We start from the raw sequence: 13,670 nt of genomic DNA, 5'->3' as shown, positions 1-13,670 counted from the left end.
TACTTGATAGCTTCACCTTTTTATTGCCTTATTGTTCGTGGATTCATCATAAAAACAGAAGCAGCTGTCTCCACAAACGCCTCCCGACCACCGATGGGACACACAGAGGTGTGTTTGTTTTTTATAAAACTGTTTCGACTACTATCAACTCTTCCCTCTGTTTTTATTTTTCTTATCTCTTCAAGACACACACGACCAGCAACGCAGGCTTCTCCTCCTCCTCCGCCTCCTCTTCCTCCGCCTCCTCCCTGCCCCCAACCTCAGACCAGAGCCGCTGACCTCGTAACACACACACAGCCATATGGTACGGCCGGGTCGAAAACTCCAGCAGTAATTAGGGGGATGGTGCCGGACACTCAGCTCTGCTGCTGTGTAGGTTAAAGCAGCGTGATTCATCTTCTCCTATCCTGCGCATCATTAAAATGGTTTACCCAAATTCACAGGTATGTGTTTTTGTAAGTCGGTGCAGTGGCTGATGGGGAAGGAAAAGTCGAGCTGTGTTGTTATATACTCCTGCGCTCTCATTGTTCTCAGGCAGGTTGATTGTTTGTAAAGATCTCGACCCACACTGGCCACGTTTGGGGAGTACACAGAAGTCTCTACAAATAAACGCACACGCACACACACACACTGCCAGTTTCACCTTTGCCCCTGAGCTGTGGTGCCTTTATCTCTCTTGTGCAGAAGTGTCTGTTTTGACACAGAAGAAAGAGACTTTGTTTGATGTTTGTTTCCATCAGCACAAGAAAGGTTTAAAAACTGTAGGAGGTGTCTGTCTTGATACAACATTGCATCATCATCTGATCTGCCACATTTCTGGTTGTGCGTGCCATGTCGCTGTCTGAGGATTTTGAACCTTTGATTCAGCAAATGTTAAAATTCAGACTCATGGCTAAATGAAGTCTTTTAGGATTTCACTGTGAGACACAGAGAGCTCTCTTCTCGGGCGCTGCTGTCCGTCCATCGTTGCCTCAACCTCTCTCTGTCAAGGAGAGGAGGAGGGGTGAAGCTGTGAGTGATAGAGAGAGAGGGAGGAGGAGGAGGAGGAGGAGGAGGAGAAAGAGGGGGTTGGCTTTAGTGTGATGTGAATGGAATAGAATCAGCGCGAGAGGGGAGAAAGAGGGAGGAGGACAGCACAAATCAACCTGCCTCTTGACTTTAACAACGGAATAGAGGGAGCCGGTAGACACAGAGATCGGGAAGTGTGCGTTTCGCTGCTTTTTATTTTTATTTTTGGAGAGAGGAAGAGGACATCAGACAGGAGGAACTGAAGGAGGAGGAGGAGAAAGAGCCTCACCGTGGAGATAGATAGCAGAAAAATGCTGTCATGGGGAGAGAAGGGGAGGGAGTCGGCAGAGAGGAACAGGATGAAACAAGGCAGGGTCGAGCACAACTGAAATGTGGAGGTAAGCCTTTTCTTTCTGTACGGAGGATTTACATTCCAGCCTCCCCGTGTCCTCTTTCTGATGATAATGAATTCAGATGGTTGGATCTGCACCCCGTGTATGCCACATACCTCTGTAAAGGCATGCATATGCCCTTCTAGTCACCCAGTCCAACCAGAGACAATGTCTGAGAGCAACAGAGGATATGAAATAATGGCTTGGCATTATCATATCATGCAGTTTGTCCTCCCTCTGCCTCTCTGCCCATTGTGTTGATGTCACCTCTTTAAAAAAAAAATGCATTTAATGCAGTGAGCTGAGGCGCCCAATACACCATTTAACACGCAACATTGTGTGTTTAAAACCAGCTCGCAACCTTTGTCGCATTTTATGCCAGGCCTGCCCTCCTCCCCTCCTCCTCTACCGACACTACAGCCCGCCCCCCCCCCCCAACACACACACACACACACACACACACACACACACACACACACACACACACACACAAAATCATCTTTCCCGTCTCCCTCCATTGTGCACTCTCCTACGAGGCTAAGATTGTCTCAAAAGCAGTGTTGTGACATTGTCAGGAAAGGCACTGCGAAACCTTTGCTGTAGAGCGCTCGTGGCTGCAGGACTCAGAGAGATGAGTGCAAGGTGGAGGGAGGGGGAGGGGGAGGGATAGATGGAGGGACACTCAGGGAATGAAAGAGAGACAGAAAAAAGAAAGAAGATGCAGGAACAAAAAGAGGATCAGGATTTATTCCAGATACATGTTTTTCCACACAAAAAATAAATACTATGAGTCTGCAGCGTGCTGGGATTTGTGTGGATAAAGAGGATTGTAACAGCACTGCATGTGATGTGCAGACAATGATGGAATGGAGAAGCACAAAATCGGAATTGGGGTGTTGTTTTCAAGGTGGCAGAGAAAATGAGGGATGCAGGAGTCAGCCTCACCCCCGCACCACCACCACCACCACCACCTCCTCCTCCTTGCCCCCCCCCCCCCCCGCCCCCCATCCCCACCTCACCCTCCACACCAACCCCCTGCACTCTCTAATTTAGGATGGGGCTGTGTGTTTACGAGACGCTCGGGCTTCAGGGGGCTGGATAGGCTGCTGTAGGGAAAGAAAAGCAGAGATGAAGAGCTGAGCGGGGGGGAAGACGAGCAGCAGCTTACATAAGCCAGTGCACTCAAAGGACGGAGCATTTAATTTATATTGAGCTGCATGGTTCCTCATTGCGTGGTTTATTCAGTGTGGCTGATATTAGCATTTTTAAATGTTGAAATGCAGTCAGCGCTGGCTGGATGGGAGAAAGGCCACGTGATGACTGGATGTGACTTCGTGGCATCGTGTTTGCATTGACTGGCAGGAGGGTGTGATCATTGTTCATCGGGGTCAACTTTGAGCAGACAGTTAGGTGTGCGTATGAAAATCCACCTCGTTCTCCTCCATCTACAGTCCTTCATGATGGCGAATGATAAGCATGTCTGCATGTAGTGCACTGATATAATGGTGCTCCCAGCGTGCAGCCTGATCATCCAACTCGGCTGCTGCTGCTGACTTTTGTTCTGCTGCCATCCACTGCATTTACAGTATGACAACAGTAAAAATCCTCCGTCTGCGGCCTCTGTGTCGTCTGATGCCATAGAATTGTTTTCGTTGGCCAAACACAACAGCTTTGTTACTTGTCCTCTCTCCTGGACTTCTAAGTCACCACTCAACTGGTAAAGCAGTGAAGCAATTAGCGTCATTATTTTCCATAATCAAATCACCTCAAACGATTACACATCTGCCTGCTATTACTTTGGAGTTAGAGCTTTGTATAGCAGTGATGGTTAGACATAAGAGGCACTGGGATTAGGGCTGTGACGAAGGATTATTTTCATTCTTGATTCATCTGTGGGTTGTTTTCTGTCGATGAATCAATTGTTTGGCTTATACAGTGTCAGAAAATAGTGAAAATGTATGCTCATGTGTTCAAACAGCTTGTTTTGTCAAACTAAACCCAAAATATTAAGTTTAATAACATAAAAAAAAAAAAAAATAGCAAATCATGACATTACTTAAATAGTTAATCAATTATCCAAATTGCTGCAGTCGATGAACTGACTGAATATTTCAGCTCCGGTTTGCAGACAACAGGATATAAACACATTTTGGAGTCACATCTGATGTGGACACTATAGTCAACCCTTAAAAGCTGAGAGTGAGTCAGTATTGGGATTTCAGTTATGTATTTAACACATTTTAACAAATCCCCCCCCAAAAAGCCTCCTGTAAACAGTTTTTTGTCGTCCACTGTCACAGATAGAAACTGAAACGTCCAGGACTAAAAGAATAAAGAAATTCTGTTTTTTTAAGGCAAAAATTTACAACCCATGTGTGTCTTTTCCCTGTGAGAGGCTTCCTCTGCGGGACGCGTACTATTCCAGGTTGAGTAGGAGGGGAAAGGAGTCACAGGAGACTCTTGAATCGATTGGCCCACTTTTATTTCCTGCACCAAACAGGAGCCAAGAGAGCTCCACTGTATACATGTGAGTGACATGTGGATTTAGATTTATCTGTCAGCTCTCATTGTTTTCTTATTGGCAGTGCCATAAAATAATCCTGTGCTTCCTCGGTCACCATGTGGCCTCTGACATCAGCAACCATTCAGCTGGTAGATCCAGACTAATATCTTCTGAGGCTGTTTGTCTGCTAGGATTTAAGCTTTGTTTGTCTGTTTTTTGTGCAGAATGAAACTGTGACTCCTAAAATGTCTCCTCGTCCTCTGAGCATCAGCTTCAGCAAATAGCTGGCAATAGTCAACAATTACCAGACTTCACCACAAGTAAATGGCAGGCTGCAAAAATGTTACTTTCAGTTTGGACTGCTCGATATGAGACTGTATCTGAATAAAAAATAGTCCAAAATCTTGCATGGAATTAGAGCACTGGGACTTGAGTCTGTTTTTGCACTCAATCATTGAGATTTAGATAAACATGTCGCAGGTTACCAGGCAGACTTTCTTCTGGTCTGAGTCAGCATTGGATCATTCCTCTAATTTGGAGCCATTTTGCATGGCTACACCCCGGCAGGCTCCCAGCGGGGGGCTCAGTGAGGAAGGCAGTTGGACAGGCGGAGCCTTCCCCTCATCGGATGGCAGGATGCCGGCGGTGTAAGCCACTGGCTGGATCCTCTTAACTTGTGCTCTCTGTTGTCACCTGTCCCCTTGTTGGCCATCTTAATGGAAGATCCGGCCTCATTGGTTTTGTCCGAAGCTGTTGCCCTTTTGGAACCATCCAGTGTCACTTTGCACAAATAGAAAGCAGCATAAAATATACAAAATGGAGGAGAATGATTTATGATTCAGTGTCGGCTACAGTAGAACTGCACATTTGAGATGAGTTGGTATATTCAGTGAGATTTTATCATTTGGGGAGTCGATTCTCAGCAGCCTCAGAGCTCCACACAGAGACTTTAGCTATTAAAGTGTTCCTCAGTGATTTTGTTACACCCACTGTCTGCACAAGACAATTTTGTTAGATTTTCAAAATTACACAGGGGAATAATAGTCATTAATATCACTTTCAAAACCCCTCGCAAAATCCATCAGCTGTATGAGTGTGAAATCGAGGATGAACAGAGAAATAGGTCCTTCAAGTACAACGAACATGATCAGTGTTGGTGAATCATGTTTTCGACATATTTAAATAAATGATGTTGTAATTGTTTTCATAACTATTGTATGTTCTATTCAGAAAGAGATAGAAATAGTAACTGAGTCAGGCATGTCTAACAACAAAACTCTGACGTAATAGTCCTAAAATATGTGGAAGCGGCTGTCTTCATGAGACATATTTATGTAAGCATCTGCTGTGAGTACGACCCACATGAATAAAATCCCTCAACTTAGTCCATGTTGTAAAATGCCCCTTTCCAGAAATATATTCAAGATTATTGTCCCTAATCACAATGTCCCTCTCAGTTATGTCATGCATAGATTAAACCATTAAGCGGTGCAGCGGCTCCTTCTCATTGTTCTCAATGCTATTACAGGAGAAGTGCACTCAAGGGCATTCAGAGCCACTGAAAGCACACCAGGACCAACCATTCACGCTCGCACCACGTCACTTCATCGCCATGCTCGGTCGATGGAGAGCAAAACGGCAGAAAACATCCCTCACTGATGGGAGTTTAAAAATACTCTCATGAAGTATTCTATTCTGGGGACATTTTTGAGATCATCATTGTATTTATTTCAGACTGAAGAGGCTCTTTGTTCTGTCACAACTGTGAGGAGGAAACTGCATCCTCAACCGTTTCATTTACGTTGCATTTAGCATCGCTGATAAAGAGGTGAGAGGAGAGAGCACGTTTACCTTTTGGTGCTACAGCACAGCGACCACACACAGGAAACTGACTGACAGACGTGATCTTCGTGGCATAGGAAGGAAGAGAGTTGGTCTGGTGTCTCTCGTTTGCTATGAATTCAAATTATGCCACACTTCCCCTTTTTCTGAGTTATTTTTTATTAATGTGACGCAAATATGTGCCCGGCAGTCACAGAAGTTGTGTCAAGGTTATAACTTGGTGAAGAAAAACATTAGCAGCTGAAATGATAATGTTGGCTCTAGGCATACATTAATAAACTTTACATCTGTGCTGTCTCATCATCATGCAGGCATTAGGACTCACTTGTAATTCCCAAAATGCATAGCGGCCTCCTTGCGACACGCCGTGTGTTTTCATTTACGAGTCTGAAGTCATAGATGCACAGAACCTGTTCCTTCTTACGACCACAGTCTACGTGCATAGCATTACAGAACATTTCCCGTAAGTCAGCCGCTGTCTGTGTCAGTGTAGTTAGCATATTGGTGCAAGAGCTGTTTTATTTTTTATTTTTTTTATGTAGGTCAGAAGGTGCAGAGCTGCTGGTGTAAATGACACAAGGCCACCAGGCAGAAGAGAACTGCAGCAAAGGCCTGCAATATGCAAATGTACAGTGAACCCCCCTGAAAACAGTTTGTAAGCAAGATTTTCCCTCACAATTTTAGCTCTATGCTTATCGTCACTATGTTAGCATCAAAGTAAAGGTGCAAGTTTTCTGAAGAGTTGCTTTAGAGGTGCAGTGCATCCAACACTACACTACGGCTGCTTTTTCCAACTTTTTTTTTATACTTTCTTGCAAAAATGCGTAGATTTGTTATTAACTGTACATTTCTAACAATATTTGTATATTATACCATGAAGGAAAAAATAAGAAGAAATGGTAGGACAGGAAAATGTATAATACATAGGGGCGAAAAATTCAAAATAACAAGAAGCATCTCATGCAGAAATTCTCCTCGTTATATCAGAAGTAAGAGCTGTAATCTTCTCACTGACTTGTATCGACCTTGATTTCGGTGTTGGTGTAGGTGTGTGGTCTCGCTGGAAAATCAGAAAGAATGACCTAATGGGAGACATCTTTGCTGTGAAAGTCAACAAGAGACATTAGTCTATTTCTAAAAATAATGACAGCAATTTGTGTCCTCTGAGATCATAATGGGCATAGACGGAACCAGTGTAGCTTGTAAGTCTAATGGCAACCATTTAGGAGTGGCCTGTCCCCGCTGATGGACCAGCAACTCCTAACACAACACTTATTGAGAGCTTTGGGTTCGACTTGCTCCCACAAACAAAGATTTTAAGCTGAAAAATGGGGCCCAGTTTGGGTCGTGTTGGCGCTGCAGCCATTTCACGAGCCCTCGGCTACATTTCAGTGGACAATAGGGACAGCGAGGAAGCAGAGGAGGTCGGCGTCTCTTCCTCCTGACAGTAGACAAGGTAGAGTCACACTTCAGAGTGCTATTAAAGCAATATTGAGTGATGTCGTTTCCTCCGCCTCAGAACTGGTCACACAGATGACGGAGGGGGTAACAGTGAGCCGTTGAACTCAACATAATAGATGCAGTCATGAAGCTGAGGGTCAGTTCCTTTCCCTGTCACACCCACACCCACCCTCCCCCCCTTACACACACACACACACACACACACACACACACACACACACACACACACACACACACACACACACACACACACACACACACACACACACACACACAGGGCAGTCGCAGAGGGACAGCTGCTCTTCCTGTGACTGTGTGGACAGTGTGCCACATCTAAAAGGCACGGCCACTGTTTTATAGAGTCAGCAAATGCACACAAAGACACACATGCTCTGAAACCTTCTCTCACATTCAGGCCTTGACTCTCTCCGTCACACTCGCAGCCTACCACAAGGTGTATTTTCAGATATACAGGATGTGGCAGTGCTCTGCTAGCACACAGTGTTGATGTCACGGCACATAACATGTCAAACAATGGCGTGAGTTAGGTAGCTGTGGGGTAACAGCACGTAGCTTACAATAGAAACAATAGTACTGAAATTTGTATTTGAATGCATCAGTATTAAATTGTACTATTTATTAGTAGAGGAAGTGAGGTTGTAGTGTGGACAATGCCATCGAAGGCGGTTCTCTAAAAACGCTTCCACTAACTGAGGGGGGAGGTTCACCGAGTTAAAATAATGCAAATCATGTTTACATGCACTGATTCATTAAACTTTCTGCTCTGACTCCCAGCTCTGACTATTTGACTCTTCCGCATTCTAGCAGCTTGTTTTCTAAGTAAAACTGCGTCTACTTACGAAAAGACATAAAAAAATGAACTGAAAATGGCCCAGACACCACTGAAGTCACACATAAGATGACCTCAACCATTTACTGTATGACACGAGACACAGAAGTCAGACGCAGACTTGGTTATAAATCGTAACAAATGACCTCCAGCGTCTGCGCGTGCATCCTCAGTGGTACGAGAGTGGACAAGGGAGCAACCAACTAATGAATAATTAACATCATGCCAACCCTCAACCCCCCCTTTCGCCCAGCCTCATTAATAATGTATGAGGCAGAAGACTTATTTTCAATTTTTGAAGGACACATCTGAAGCAGAGCAGCACTCCATGAAATTAAAGGTATGTTATTGTGTGGAGAGGCCAGTTCATCCTGTAGAGCATATGGAAGCCGTGACCTCCACAGATAACCATTACAACAGAGCCATACAGCGAAGCTGACACACATCTAGTATTTCCACTTAATTTTGCTGTCAAAACTTCTTTTTTTTTTAATCTTATGACGATAAAATAAATAAGTAAGATTCAGCTATTGTAGATATGCTTTAACTGACCAGACGAATAGCTGAAATAACATAGGTGAAGTGGTGGCTTTGTGTATTTTTTAGGATCAAGCTGTGATCCTTCGGTTGTTATATTTGAAGGAAATCTTCACCAACAGCTTCTGCATCACCCTGAAGAGCAAATATTCAATGACCAGTCATGATAAATTTATAATATTAAAAGGCAAAAATGCTCGCATGAAAGATTATCATTGACAGGATCCAACTGGTCGTACTTGTTGGCTTAAAGACTAGCTTCTGTCATAGCAAAGTGTTAATCTCATTAATGGTATAAATCTTTTTTTAGATTCTTCACAAACCTGCTGTTTTTTTGTTTGCCCTCACAGTCATCCTCTTATTTTTTTTATATCGGCCCATTGAGCACCAGGTGCCGGGGATGCAGGCTTATGTGTCTTTGGGGACCAATAGCTCTGACTGACGTTTGCAAAACAGTTTGAATGAAGAAGAGAGATAAAACACATCGCAAAAAAAAAAGACAGTGCAGCAGCACCAGCCGCTTAGAAGCCTCTAGACTTGGCCCAATTCACTGTCCGCAGTGTGTGTGTGTGTGTGTGTGTGTGTGTGTGTGTGTGTGTGTGCGTGCGTGTGTGCGCGCAGTGGGGGGAGTTTGGCGAGGAAGATTGAGGATGCCTGAAGCAAGTGTAGGGCATTAGAGTGAACTCATTTTCTGAATCAGATCCAGCCACATTAATACACATTTACTCTCCTAAAAGCACTGCAGCTGCTTCAGTTCAGTGTCACATATTCGGCAGCAGGAATGCAACCTGATCTCAAAAGTAGCAGGGTTGAGTACGATCAATAAGGAGAGTGAGACTGAGCCTGGCTTTAAATTTCCCAAAATCAATCACTATTAGGAGTTGATTTAGATCTTGTGGTTAAGAATCGTTCGGCAGCTTTTAACTATAAGGAGAGACAGTGACACAGGAGCAGCTGACCCTGAGACTACGAAGTGGACATTTTAAAAAGGAAGAGGCCAGAGTTAAAGGTGCAATATGTAGGATTTAAGTCCCGACTTGTAATACCACTATGTACATTTAGAGGCGATAATGAGTCAATTTCCATTCGGTCAGTCTGCCCTCAGCACAGCCCTCAAAGTTTTGGCAGTTTGGGCTAAATTATTACGTTGTTTCCCTCCGTGTAGTTGGTGGCTATATGTTTTTCTGTGATTAGATGGGGTTGTATTCACGATATACACGAGAAGAGTCCTTATGAATGGCCCCCCTCGTATTCATGACGTCAGAACTTGACATTTTCTTTAAGCCTCAAGTTCACAGGTTGTTATGTGTTTGCTGATGTTTACAGAAACGGCAGAAGCCCTAGAAGTTCATTTTTAAACGATTATTAGGCTAATTTATTGTAACATTAGTCATGCAGGGTTTTTCTTCATAACTTCGATAATAGCCTACACCAGAGGGAAATGTTGATCTTCTCAAAGGCCACATAATTGCCCTCTGTGCCTTTTCATTTCCTGCATTACATTACCCGCCTGTTAGCTTGCTAAATTGTTAGCCTGTGTGACCTCTACGCGCTGTCCACTTTGCCATTGCCTATCAAGAGTGTTTTTACGACTTGTGATTCACCGTACAAAATGGTATTACATGCTGTACGGGCCGGTGCTGGTTGGTCAGCATGCTAACTTCAGTAGATGTCTCTGCAACACAATACATAGATGTCTCTGACTCCACATTAACACTGTTGTTTCTTAACACTGTGGATTAATTCAGATCATTTTTGAACATTATAAACTAAAAATCTTACATATTGCACCTTTAAAACAAAACTACTGAAGTCCAGTAATGTGCATGTTGCCAAATGTTACTATTACTGCTGTTTTTTTTCCATTTTCATGTATAATTGTCATATAATAATAATAATAATAATAATAATAATAATAATGTAAAACCATTTGCTGCCATGAAAGGCTTTCATCACATATGAGCAGGCAAGATGTGCATTTCACAACTCCATCTTCGACAAGCAGAACAATAAGTCACTGGTCTAAACAACTGCGGCAACCTGATGTGATAGAGGTGATAAGCCTGCAGTAAGAGCACAACTTTTGTCGCTGATCAGATCTAATTGCTGCTAAGCTGTTAAGCCGATTGCTGCAGATTCACCCGAAGGTAAAACAGATCAAATCTCAGTCGTCAAGATCAGGACGCTATCTTTTACCATTAAACTCCTCAAATGACTGCACCATCAGCGGTAATTATGATAAAAGCCCATGAGCTGAAGGTTGAATTGACTTCAGTGACTGGCAGAAAGCTAGAATCTGCTCATTCATGCTGCAGTGTGGCAGCCTCTCTACTGTAGGTGTGGAATTGTTGAGTAGAAATGATGACGACACCCATCCTCTCAGGGTTCAGAAGTCACTCATCGCTTCCTGTTTCACAGGACGCAGACTTACATGAGCGGGTGCAGAATAAGTCAAGTGGCCATGACTTCCCCAAAACGGTGCATGTTTGATATGACTCTGACTTCCTCTTGTGTCCTAACGTAGTACACTAGAGGCTCATTAACCTTGTCCTGGACTTAACGTGGAAGTGGGACACACTTACTATAATCAGTTTAACCAAACATTTACCCTGGGCAGTAATGGCCCTTAAAGTGAATCTGGTGCAAAAGGAAAAAGACAATGTTGTCCAAGAAACAGTAGATGGAGTCCTTAAAGATTTTCTTCAATGCATATTTGAAGATATCTATAAAAATAATCTGCTTTAAATAATAATTAGTGTCTAATGTGATTTTCCGATAAAAACAATGCCTCCCCTCTTATTTAAAAATCCAGATTCTGTGAAAAAATATTTTGTATTTCAAATGTCCAAACACTGGATATAATGATGATGTCTAATCACAAAAATTTAATATTCAGTGTACAGTATGGGCAATGCAGTCCACCAGTTTAACTCTAGTGAGTTGTACCATGGAGACAACTTCCTCTGATTCATTACTCTCTTCTTCAGAGGGACAACATTATCCATATATCCGTCTGTACAGTGAAACTTAAACTCAACTCAACTCAAACTCAAACATTTACCAAATTACATTTTTAAATGGAGGGGGACTTTAGATTATGCTGCACCACTGTGTAATTTGACATTTCGGGCACACCTTTAACTTCTGTCGGACACAAGATTTTTCAGCACTAAAGTAAAGTCTAGTTTAACGAGAGTATGTTAGCACAATACTGAGATCATCACTGTCCACCGGCTGAGTTTTAAGTTCTGAGACGGAGGATTAAACACTGCTGTCTACATGCATTATTGAGTTTCTCAGGGACGCAGACCGGCTCTGGTAGGGAGTCTGCGGAGGGCAGCAGGCAGCAGCCTCCCAGTGGTCTTAGTGGATGTTCCAGAGCTTTGAAAAAAAATCCTGGAGTGCATCAGCTACATGTCTGGGTCATCCCCCCTGAACTGAATCTCTGCCAGAAGAAAACAGTTTTATTCTGCCTATCATTTTTAATGAATCCAGAACTTGAATAGCACTACTAATCATACAGCTGTTTTGACACAGTCAGACCAGTTATGTCCAGAAGGATGTGGATAAAAGGCAGGAGAAGGACTCAGGTTTTTCTTACGGTTGCAGAGACACAGAGGACATATGGAAGTGTATATGGTAAAACAGCCAGATCATAGAAATGTAAATCATTCCAAAAGATCACCAGATTCAATTCTGTGCAGCGCCTCTCCAGAGCCATTTAATACAACGTGTTTCAGTGGTTTCTGTGGCTCAGGGAGCATTGGGGGTCAAGCATGGTTTTCATCAACTGCTACTCCGACTGACATGGAGAAACGTGTGCACACTGTGGATGGATTAGTGTACGGCGTAGTTGCTTCTTTGTACAGAAGAAAGGAAAGCTGATGTGTGCTGCTACCTGATATCTCTTGAAAATAATGTGCATGAACAGTGATCTACTGTACATGTACTTATTATATTAGAAAATGATGCAGCTGCTCTATAATGAAGATGTTAGTCTTCTTTAGTTTTAGGGAAAACATAAACACTGTGTATTTATTTCAGTTCAGTACGGCAAAAGTGATTGAAGAGATTCATACTGAAGCCAAGAATTAAACGTTACAATATTGTTTTTTGTGCTGGAAACAGGTTTCAAGCTAAAAGGGCCCTCGGAGAGTGCACACCTCCTCCAAGGCCAATAGTCCACTCTTCTATGATTTGCAAATCAGCAGCCACGACTGTATATTTATAATTTTGGTCATGTTACAACTGTACCAGTTCTCATTTTCTCCTGTGAATCTTCTGTACCCAAATACTCCGTAATGACTTCTTGTTGTATTAAGTTTGAGTAAGTACATGTGTATCCCAGAGGATTACTGGTACACGAGAGTGTGTATTGTGACACAGTCATTGTATTGTGAGTCATTGTATTTCTATAATATATTATGTTTTTCACGATTGAGCTTCATTACCATCTAAAGTGCACGGTTTTCAGATGTATGGCTTTTAGTAGGCAAAATACCCTGACACACAATGTTAACGAAAGTGATTTGGATATGGATTCAAAATTGTATTGCTTCTTCTGCTTATGTTACACCCTTTCATGAAAATTATGAAATCATAAAAATTTGATTTCATGAAAGTCAAGCCAGTTATATTTCTATAATCCTGCTGATAAACAGACAAATAAACTGCACCTAAAGGTAACCTCACTGTCGAAGGTATCCAGTGAGAATCATCGCAACAAAAACCATGCACATTTACAATCTGACCAGCAGCAGCCGTACTGAAAGCTTTTGAAAAAAACAAACTTCCCCTCGTTGTTTATTGTCTGAAGCCATCATAATAATAATAGTAATAAAGTTATTTTTGTATTGCCACTCAGTCAGTCCTGCTATTACGAAATTATCCATTTATGATCGTATTATTTGCTTTGAGCCAGACTCATATTTGTTCAGAAGATTGTTCAGCTAGAGATATCCTGGGAAAAACATTAAGCTGGTTATTAATAATTTGTGCATTTTTTTTTTCTTGGATAGCAGAGTCTTGTGGATCAAGGCGTTGCTGTTTTAAAAGACAAAGCTTTGCCGATTTGTGT

General features: G+C 42.7%; 1 protein-coding gene across 3 annotated transcripts in view; it reads left to right on the top strand.

Moving 5' to 3' along the window:
* The first annotated feature begins 1,080 nt into the window (after nucleotides 1-1,080).
* sipa1 (signal-induced proliferation-associated 1) overlaps nucleotides 1,081-13,670 on the top strand; it is a 34,466-nt gene continuing 21,876 nt past the window's right edge. For all 3 annotated transcript variants that reach the window (XM_069146580.1, XM_069146582.1, XM_069146583.1), the window contains exon 1: nucleotides 1,081-1,406. The gene's annotated coding sequence lies outside the window, so the exon portion shown is untranslated. The remainder of the gene's footprint in view (nucleotides 1,407-13,670) is intronic.

Source organism: Embiotoca jacksoni, unplaced genomic scaffold (assembly GCF_022577435.1).
Source record: "Embiotoca jacksoni isolate LCO1_2020_lvr unplaced genomic scaffold, fEmbJac1.0.p SCAF_13, whole genome shotgun sequence".
NCBI classification, from domain to species: domain Eukaryota; kingdom Metazoa; phylum Chordata; class Actinopteri; family Embiotocidae; genus Embiotoca; species Embiotoca jacksoni.
Note: the sequence above shows the minus strand (reverse complement) of the source record. Positions and strands in the feature narration are given on the sequence as shown.